This window comes from Dipodomys spectabilis, unplaced genomic scaffold, assembly GCF_019054845.1.
Source record: "Dipodomys spectabilis isolate Male_0828 unplaced genomic scaffold, ASM1905484v1 ptg000038l, whole genome shotgun sequence".
Lineage (NCBI taxonomy): Eukaryota > Metazoa > Chordata > Mammalia > Rodentia > Heteromyidae > Dipodomys > Dipodomys spectabilis.
The window spans coordinates 4,415,139-4,424,836 of NW_024870715.1; the positions used below are offsets into that span (position 1 = coordinate 4,415,139).

General features: G+C 33.3%; 1 non-coding gene across 1 annotated transcript; it reads right to left on the bottom strand.

Moving 5' to 3' along the window:
• Window positions 1-4,407: 4,407 nt before the first annotated feature.
• LOC122106143 lies at window positions 4,408-4,515 on the bottom strand. Its single transcript, XR_006147129.1, has one exon. It is a non-coding gene; the product is annotated as a U6 spliceosomal RNA (small nuclear RNA).
• Between the last annotated feature and the right edge of the window lie 5,183 nt (window positions 4,516-9,698).

The following is a 9,698-nucleotide window of genomic DNA, read 5'->3' on the forward strand; positions in this document are numbered from 1 at the left end:
AAGTTGTTGGAAGTAATGTTAGTTAATAAATATAAAACTTGCACAAAATGATAAATCTAACAAGTAACAACCAGAAATGTGAAATATATATGCTATTCTTTTTTTTTTTTTTCTTCGATCATGGTGCTTGAAGTTCTGGGTTTGGGTGCTGTCCTGCTCTCTTCAGTTCAAGGTGAGTGCTACTGGTGAAATACACACTTGAAGTCCTTTCTTAGCCAGTGACCATGTCAAAATGTAAATTGAACTTCATCATAATCTCAGTATACCTGAAATGTAGCTATTTGAAACAGTAATATTGTCTTGCAAAAAAACATACAGCTAGTTAGAAAAAGCAGAAATTCACTTCATTTTGGGGACCGAAAGCAAACAATGTATATAGCATGCATAACATTTTCTAGGCACCCTTTGGAGTTCCGAGGGAAAATGTCACCATATTTTCTTTCAAACCCAATCTTACTTGGTACTTTTCTATGAGAATATTCAAAATCACTTCCTTTATTATCTTTGCCCTCACTAGATTCACAGATGCCCTTTGTTGAAAATTAACTTTAGCGTTTTGTGAAGCAAAAAGAATAAAGAGGGAAGCCAATACTTAGCATTTGCCTGGATGGAAATCCTTCTGCACCCCATTAATTATGACATTGTGGTCAAGTTATTAAAATCTCTAAGCCTTAACTTTCCCTCTATTAAGTACAATGATTATACCAAATTATCTCCAAGGTAACTCTTCCTTAAACTGCATGCTCCCCATTAAAAAGCATTTGCTAAAATGAAAGTTACAAAATTCTGTTAGAGCTCATATTTTAAATCTCTTCATTTATTCAAGGTATAAGTAAAATAGTTGAGGCAATTTAAATGACTGCTGTATTCATTTATTTGTTTTCATGCAGTGCAGGTGGGAATAAGCAAGTGTCAAGTAGCAAGAAATGCATTAATGTGAAGGAAAGGGAAAGTTGCTATTACACAATGATCTAAGACACAAAATCATAGTGAATAAATAGTTCCTAAAAATCTTTATAGATATACAACCAAGTGACAGTTCAATATACAAGAATTAGGATATTTTGGAATTTGAACTATTGTTTTGATCTCTTAGCTCAATTGCTATATTAAAATGTTTAATATGTCCTCTCTCTGTTCATATTGTTCTACTGCATCTGAAAGAGTACCCCTGATTTATGACTTTCCTGTATTGCTCCCTTATATTCCTATTTCAAACCAACTCTTTAATATGTCTATAATACTCTACTTTTGAGGGAAAAAATTCTTTCATTTTCCCAGCTCTCTATCTTTCTTCTCCTGAAGACTTACAGCATATGCTGCATACACTCTGCACATTATGTCATTCCTTGTGTTGCTTAGGTAAGTGTTTGCTCCCAGAGCACCCATTGCTTAAGATGGGAACCTGAATTAAATTGATACTTCATCTAAAGTTCTGGCTTACCCTCTTATACACAAAAGACCATGCAGTATTCATGTTAAGTGTTTCATATTTGTTTCAATATGCATCAGATATTTTCATCAAAGTCACCCAAGAAATGTGAGTATAAAAGAAAACATGACATTACTTCTCTCAAGTACTCAGCAAAGATGACGATCTGCTTTTATTATTTTATTATTTGATGCATGATAGTTGGATGCATTCATTTAATGAATTTCTCTTTCTACTTAATAAAGATGAGCTATATATTATAGACTACAAAGATAATTTTAAAATCACATTTTTGTCAGATTGTATGAGCATCCCTCAGAACTTTTTAAAAAAAATTTTGGTAAGTTATTCTTTTTCTTATTGTCAAGGTAATGTACAGAAGGTTTACAGTTACATAAGTAAGGTAATAAGTGTATTGTCAAACTTGTTACCCCTTCCCTCATTTTTCTCTATTTTCCCTGCCCCTCCCAATCACCCTGGAAGTTGTACAGATCATTTCCAATATACTGTCTTGGGAATACTGCTGTTGCATTGGGTCTCCCTTGTCCTTTGTCTCACCATTATGTTGTTCTTCTCCCCTTCCCTAATTCATATAAATGTATATACAATACCAAAGTACCAAAATCAAATAGAATGATGACAGGGGATATACCAGAAGAGGAAGAACATAAAAGAAACAAAAAAAATACATAGTACATTAAAAACAACAACAAAGAAAAACTTCTTATGTTCACGTGTTGGAGTTCATTTCACTTAGCATTATCTTATACGGTCATAAGTACGTAGCTATTGACCTATTCTGCTCATCTGCTAAGATTATCCTAGCATATACTAAATATGGCAAACAAGGAAAACCATTGGGTCTGGCTTACTTCAGTTAATATGACTTTTATTTCAAGTCTTTCCATTTCATTACAAATGAGGTGTGTCATTCTTTCTGATATAAGCACAGAATTCTATTGTGTTGTGTGTTTATATGTGTGTATATATATATATATATATATATATATATATGTACATATGTATCACATTTTCTTTATCCATTCATCTACTGAGGGGGATCTGGGTTAGATCCATACCTGAGCTATGATGAATAATGCTGCAATAAACATAGTTTTGCTGCTAACTTTAGTATGGCCTTGTTTGTGGTCATTATCCCTTAGAATTTTATAGACAAATCCCTCAGAAGTTCTTTCTCGTTTGCCCTGGAACACTATATATTTACTGTTAAGGAAAGTGTTGCTTAAACTTACACACACATGATTTGGAGAGATTGAATTAGTGGGGTAATAACATACTCTCAACTCCATCATGACCAAAGCAACTGTGTTGTTTGAGGTAAATATTTTGAGACAATAAAACAACCTAGATAACGGTAAAGAATCAATATGTTCCTAATATAAGAAATCCTCTCCTTTTCAAAATGTATATGTCCTTTTACGTGACATTAGAGCATAAACAACAAGTCATTTTATGGGTTTATTTTGCTTGCTTTTAGATTAAAAACAAGTCATTGCTCAATATTAATTCATTTAACTTTGTACCTAGACTTTCTGAATTCATCTTCACTTATTTGTCATTCTTTTTTGGTCATTTCTCGTCTATCATATTAAAACTATGTTCTAAGACTATATTCTAATTATATTCATGTCTGAAAGGTTAGTTTTCCCCTAGTTAAATATGATTATATTTTTATGTCTAATGTTTTATTTATTATTTATTTAATGCTTGTTATATGCTATATCTAATGTTTTATTTATTGTTTAGGTAGAACATGTATGTTCCAAGCTTATTTTACTGATTCACCCCTTCCAATTTTATGATTTTTGTTTTAATTGTGGTCTCCTCCTTTGTTTCCCCTTCCCATCTCTTCCCATCCTCCCCCCCCCCCCCCCCCCCCCCCCCCCCCCGTCCCCCCACCCAATCCTCCTCCCCACCTCCACCAAAGTTTTAAAGTTCATTTTCGACATAACGACTTGTACATCTCATTGTTGCAATGGGTCCACCTGTATCCCGATTTAAACGATTTGTTTTTTCCCTTCCACTCCACAAATTATACCGACATCACATACAGTGAAAGCAGGGGTTATAACGTGGGGGAGGGACATACAAAGCAACAAAGAAATAATCTTATAAATGTGTTAGAAACAATGGCATGAAAGAAAAAAAAATTGAATACATATCATAGGGTTCATTTCCCTAACATCAAATTATCTAATCTTTTCTGTTTGACTCAGACATATACTAGTTATTGCAAATAAGGGAAACCATGGGACCTATGTTTCTTTGGGCCTGACTTACTTGGTTAATATAATTTTTCCAAGTCTTTCCATTTCCTAACAAATGGAGCAATGTCATTCTTTCTGATGGAGGCATAGAATTCCATTGTGTATATATACCACATTTTATTGATCCATTCATCTACTGAGGGGCATCTGGGTTGGTTCCAGATCTTAGCTATGGTAAATAATGCTGCAATAAACATAGTTGTGCTGGTAGCTTTAGTGTGGTCTTGTTTGTAAACATTTGGGTAAATGCCCAAATGTGGGATTGCTGGGTCATAGGGGAGCTCTATGTGGAGTCTTTTGAGGAACCTCCATACTGCTTTCCAAAGTGGTTGAACAAGTTTACACTCCCACCAACAGTGCAGTAAGGTTCCCTTCTGTCCACATCCCCTCCAGCATCTGTTGTTATTAGAGTTCTTGATTATAGCCATTCTAACTGGGGTGAGGTGGTATCTCAATGTTGTTTTGATTTGCATTTCTTTATGGCTAGAGAGGTTGAGCATTTGTTCATGTGTCTATTGGCCATCCTTCTTTCCTTTTCAGAGAAGTTTCTTTCTCTTTTGCCCACTTATTTATTGTGCAGTTGTTTCTTTGAGGATTTGTTGTTGGGATATTTAATTTTTTGAGTTCCAGGTATATTTTAGATATAAGATTCTTGTGTTGTATGGCTAGTGAAGATCTTCTCCCAAAAAAAATATGGAACGCTTCACGAATTTACGTGTCATCCTTCAGCAGGGTCCATGCTAATCTTCTCTGTATCGTTCCAAATTATAGTATATGTGCTGCCGAAGCAAGCACTCCAATTTTATTTAATTGATTTCTTGTTATATTAGTAAGTCTATCCTCAAATTCATAAGGAAAACACAAGTTAAGGATATGGTTCTTTTAAGATATTGAGGCAATCAAGATAAAATTATATTATAAAATATTTGTAAGAATTTTCTTCAAGAATCAATTAACTTAACCATTAAACTCATGTCAATTGTATTAGATGAAGGCTACTCAACTTGTAAGACTCCTCATGGATCCACATCCTCTTGTCTGTTTGTTTACTTTTTGTCTCTTTTGTAATCACTAAGTTTCAGGCACATTAGTTCTATAAAGCTTCTGTGCAATTTCAAATTTCTTCAAAAATGTTAATAAAAATCTAATCTAATAGCAAATAGAGGAGAATTCAATTGAGATATATTTTTTAAATTTTTTTAATTTTTATTTTTATTTTTATTGTGAAAATACTGTACAGAGGGGTTATAATTACATGAGCAAGATAATGAGTACATTTCTTATCAAGCATTGTAGCCTCCTCCTTTGTTTAATTCTTGTATTTGTGTCCACAGAGATACATTGAAAAATACCCTAAGTAAAGCATCAACAAGGAAAGCATTAACTTGGTCTATTCAAAAGAAGAAACAATTATTTTTTACTAGAGTTATTTGCCAGTTTACATATGCAATATATATTTCTTTTATTAGTTTGAAAATGATAATTTTTAATAGAATATTAAATTAATCAATCAAGGAAAAGGCATATGAACAAATTAGCTAATGTTTTAGGGAAAATAGATTTATGATGGAAAGTATAAGAAGAACAGATAGCTGATAATTATATACTCTATTCAATTCTTTTGATGAAAAAGTTCATACTATTTTAATTTCATTGGGAGAAGACTAATTGTAATCACAGCAGGCCTTCATAATTTTACTTTATTTCAAACACTTTTTTCCCTCAAACACATAAAATATTTTTTATCATTTGAGCTAACTAATATACTCATAAATCTAAAATGTATATGAATAATAGAAATATAATTAATAATATAATAAAGGTCTATCTTTATTATTGCCTCACTTTTTACAGTTCAATATTGAACTACATTCACTAGCAAAGAGAAATCTGCCCTTGAATACAAACTTTCCAATTTGTCCAATTTCTACACAAAATACTTCTTGGAGTTCTATACTTTTGTTCTAATGTCTCCAAAATTCAGGATAGAGAAATAAAACCTGGAAAATTGAAGTATAAAAGGCAATATATGGAAGGGTAACATTGATCAGGATGTGTTGTGCCCATAAACTGATATTTAGGATTGAAAACTTTGTGTACAATTATGTAAAGACAATAAAATATAAATTTTAAAGGAAAACAGAAGAAAAATTAAAATAGAAGTGGAGAACTAAGTTTAAGTAAACAAAGGGGCAAAGAAAAATCAAGATTTGTCGGTATAATTTGTGGAGGGGAAGGGGAAAAACAAATCGTTTAAATAGGGATACAGGTGGACCCATTGCAACAATGAGATGTATAAGTCGTTATGTTGAAAACGAACTTTACAACTTTGGTGTGGGGGGGAGGAGCGAATGGGAAGGGATGCGCGAAGGGAAAATAAAGGAGGAGGCTTCAATGCTTGATAAGAAATGTACTCATTATCTTGCCCATGTAATTGTAACCCCTCTGTACAGTATTTTCACAATAAAAAATAACTGAAAAAAGAAAAATCAAAATTTCATAATCTTGGACTTTATAAATAAATGGGGCAGTGTATATACTAACTGGTAAGGAAAGAATCTGGTATATACACAAGCTGTAGAAAGTTGTATACTATCAGAAATCCACCAAGTTTCTTTGAGAAAAGCAAGCAAATATTTCAACAAATGTGTAATGTTTGACAGTATGTCAGCTTTGTGCATTTAATGTTTCTGTGTTGTACAGAGTTTATATTACATGTTAGCCACTTTTTTTATAACTTCTTGGATATTAATTTGACTATGTACAAACGTTAGAATAATTTTATATTTTAGGTTGAGTTTATGATTAAATTCTTGTTTCAAGAAATTCCTTCATAGAGAAAGGATAATGTGTTGGTATCCAAATAGCATTCACATATGAATGTGAAACTGAAAAACTGACAGATTTTATTAGCTGATTCTAAATTTTCTTTAATTGCCTCTTAAGGTAGCGAAATAGTTTTATTCTAATCTGCACTGTCACCTCACCATTCTTTTCCATATTGTGGAATAGTTCATATTTATCTTCATTTAAATACTTATTGAAGAGAGAGCTAATTTAGTTAGGTATTAATAAAAGAAATTGAGACCACAATAAGAAAATATATTTTTTCAACAAAATGTAATATTTAAAATTTTAGATTTAATATTTAATCAGCAACTATTAAAACTTTTTCCTTCCACTGTACTAACATCTATAAGTTATTCATGCAACCTTAAGTCTTGTCAATATTTAGTGGTGACTTAAACTTTGAGTAAGTTCAAATAGATAATTCAGATTAAGAATGAAGTTTTGACAGTCTATATAATTTACACATACATTTGCACATTCAGCACTGTATTAACTGTCATCTGTTTTCAGGAGACAACTGGACAATCACATGACAGTCAGCAATCTTTAAATGCTGGTCAAGATTGGGTTCTACTGTTCCCGTGCATCACCTGCTGCAAGCTGGAAAGCAGACACAGTCAATTCCAAGAACCAGACAAGTGACAACTACTTCTGAAAACAGCACAGAAATGATATCAAGAAACCTACATAAACAATGTATGAACCTCATAGCATAAGCTCCAAGATTCTAAAGATAATAAGGAATGTGCAAATTATTGAGCATACAAGAGGGGCCTTCAGAAGACACAGGAAAGGATGCCCACAGCTTGTATGCATCCACTCCAAAGTTATAAGGACATCAAGTTGTATTCAACTGTAACTCAAATCCAGCTACACATCAAATCAGCTTCCATCTGAGGATCCCACAGGTACATGGAGAGATACACTGGTGTGGCATCCACCACTCTATCTATTGGTCTAGTGTCCTGTGCTGTTTCTACAAATAAAGCTTAGACCAATAAACAAACAAACAAAATAAATAAATAAAAGCAAAATTGGATTCTTCATGCAAGTGTGTGTGTGTGTGTGTGTGTGTGTGTGAGAGAGAGAGAGAGAGAGAGAGAGAGAGAGAGAGAGAGAGAAACAGTGTCTTGTGTCTTGAATTCGGGACCTGGTGTTGCCACTTAGCTTTTTCACTGAAAACTAGTCCTTTACCATTTGAACCACAGCTCTACTTACAGGTTTTCTAAAGTTAATTGGAGATAAGAGACTCACAGACTTTCATGTCTGTGATATCTTTTAACTGTGATTATCATATCTCATCATTTTTAGATTACAGGCATGACCTGCCAGCACTGACCTATTAATATAACCAGTTATAATGACATCAATAAAGTGACAGTTTTGAATTTTCTATCTAGGAAGTAGCATTTCTACTTTTCCTGAATATTTTGTAAAATTTTTTCAAGGTACAACATAGAACACAAGGAAAATATATTCACATAAGCATTTTGTTCTATACAATCCTAAGACACTCAAACGAATCCTTTATAACTTGACACATTACTCCTTCCTGTGTTATTTTATGCTGTCTCTCCCTCAGCTTCACATACAAGAAATTCGACTTTACAGCCAGCTAGGCATCTCTAACCAACACCTCAGAAACGGAAAATTGTAATAACTGTACTTTTCAGACATAATTCACAGGTGAAAGCTGGTGGGAATTGCTTTCCTGTGAGTGAACTTTGAAGGATGATGCATTCCACTGAATGTGTGTTGCTCTCAATCTGCTGGCGAGGATTAGTAGATACTATGAGATGAGATGGAGACGCAGCCCAGGGTGTAGACCCGCTGTAAATTAACAGCTCTGGATTTCATCAGGTATCTGTTGATAGAAGAGTGATTCTTACGTCATTCTTTTTCTCCCCTTTTTTTGGGGGGGGATAGATGAGGTGTGAAATATAATCTTTAATGGTTAGATAAGGTTAAATAAATTTCTCTCTACACATTGACTAATAATATATCTTTTAGATATCATTCAGCTTTATAATTTTTTTCTGGAAGTTCAGTTGTTGGCCCAGATTTATTGAAGTCCAACATAAAGCAATTGAAATCTTCTTTAGAAATAAGATTCCTGGCATGAAGGGGAAAGACTGAAAGAAGCTCATTGAAAGCCTGGTCCTTAGGAGAAGACTTTCATAATGCAGCACTGATATGAATAGCTCTCTAAATGATGGCTTGGATAACAGTTCCGACTGTATTGTTGGTATGAACCTCAGCTCTAGAAGGCTCTTCTTTTGCTTTACATAAGAGTCCACATCTATTCCAATTTTACACAAAAGAGCCTTAAATCAGATACAAAAATGACTTTAGTATTTCCTCTTAAACTCAATGAAGCAATATTCAATAAACTACTAATTTTATTTATTATATATTATTTATTTTCTTTTTTTGGTGTTGTTGTTTTGGTGAAGGTCTCATGGCACTCAGAGAGAGCTTCAAAATGAGCTCATGGATAGCATCCTACCATCTGACCACCTGAGCAACAACTCTAATTCTGGTTTTGTTATTGTTGTTGTTGTTGTTATTTTCAGAAATTTATCAGAGACATAAGTCTTATTGAATTTTCTATGTGGTCTAACTTTGACTCATAATCCCCAGATCTCATCCTCCTAAGAAGCTAGGATTATAGGTGTAAGCCACTGGCACCTGACTTCAATATCTGTTTTTAATGATTATATACTCCTCTGTTCTTATTCAATTTAATCTTGCATTTATTTTAAAAAATGAAACAGTTGCCTTGGGATTATGAGTGGGAGAGCATTAAAATCATAGCACGATAAAAATCTCACTATTACCTTTAAGCAATTATAATGTGTTTCTTTAACCAGAGTATTTTACAGTAAGACCTTCTTAAAGAGACAAGAATTCATTTTTGATGCTACTTAGATTCTTGGCACAGTCCCCAAGAAGGTGGATAACATGGTAGAAACTACCAAACACCTCTCAGTCCTAACTCTTAATATTAATAGACTTCACTCTCCAATTAAGCAACAAAGACTGTCTAGTTGGATGAAAAAGTAAGACCTTTCTATCTGCTGCCATCAAGAGACACATCTTGCCCACACAATCAAACATATTCTGAAGTT